Source organism: Vulpes lagopus, chromosome 2 (assembly GCF_018345385.1).
Source record: "Vulpes lagopus strain Blue_001 chromosome 2, ASM1834538v1, whole genome shotgun sequence".
Classification (NCBI taxonomy): Eukaryota; Metazoa; Chordata; class Mammalia; order Carnivora; family Canidae; genus Vulpes; species Vulpes lagopus.
The window spans coordinates 32141097-32142422 of record NC_054825.1 but is presented as its reverse complement, the minus strand read 5'-3'; positions in this window follow the sequence as shown (position 1 = coordinate 32142422).

Genomic DNA, 1326 nt, shown 5'->3' with positions numbered 1-1326 from the left:
GGGGAGGAGGCGCATCTCGTGTGACGTCATCCGCATGCATCCGCTCATTGGCTCAGAGCGACGGCCGAGAGCTCTTCAGCCAATAGGGAGCGGCGTTGTTACAGCTCTTTCCAGCATCTTTTAGTGTGCGCCCTCCTCCTTAGGCCAGGCGGCGCCGCGCCTCCGTCGCTTGGTAACGGCCTAACTCGCGGAAGAGCCCTTGCCCCTTCTCTCCGCTAGATGACAGTAGAAGGTCCGCGGAACAACAGGTGCAGCGGTGCGTGCACACGTCGGCTTCCTGGCCCAAGGGACCGAGCTCTGCCTCCGCACAGGGAAACCCCAGAGGCTGGAACGAGAATTGCATATCTTTTCTACCCCAGATTCTAAAGGTGAGAAACTCTAAGGAAGGATGATGATCTCAAGGAGGAAAATACACAGGTCATATACATCTTAAAAAAAAAAAAGTCCCCTCTAAATATTGTATTCTTTTGGGAACAGATTAGGCTTCTTACATTTTAACATCGAGTAATATTTTTAAAAATATGCTGCAATCATTAACTGTGGACTGCATAGTTGTTATTACAGAAAATAGAGAAGTGATGAGAAATGGGGTAAGAAAACATGTGAGAAGCAGGGAGAGAAGGAGTAAGGAAAGGAGAGATAGGTTTTCTAGGAGCTGAAGGGAAAATAAGACGCAGGAATGGAAATAGCCAAAGCATCAAGAATAAAACTTATCCTTTTGCTATTATAAATCGCCACCTGTTGTAACCCTTTTCGGGAGGTTTTCGTCTTTCCCAGGAGTGGCGGCATATTCTGGAGCAGCACTGTCTAAGAGAGCTTTCTGCAGGGTGGGAAATGTTGCTTATCTGCCCTGTTCAGCATGACAGCCACGGGCTGTGTGTGACTACTGTGCACTGGACATGTGGCTACTGTGACCAGAGAGCTGAATTTTAAATTTTTAGGTAATTAAAGTTAAATAACTACATGTGACTAGCAGCTACCATATTGGACAGCAAACTCTGGATGATCAAAATCTTGCTCCGGATAGACCCAGTATTTTCCTCGGTCTGCATAGGTCTGACATCTATATGATTTCAGTTGCCTAATTCAGAGAAATAAATTGAGATCTGTTAGGAGTTGTCTAAAATCTGGTATGCTTATCTGAAATCTAGCTGATACCTCCTTTTCCCAGTGAATCACTTAGGCAGATAAATTTTAGGACCTCTGTCCTTTTTCACATTCTCTGACAAGGTATTGACTTCTAATGTTTTGAAATCAGTAGCTAAATGTATCTCTGTGTTACAAGTGTTCTCAAACACATTTTATTTATTTATCTATTTGATTTTT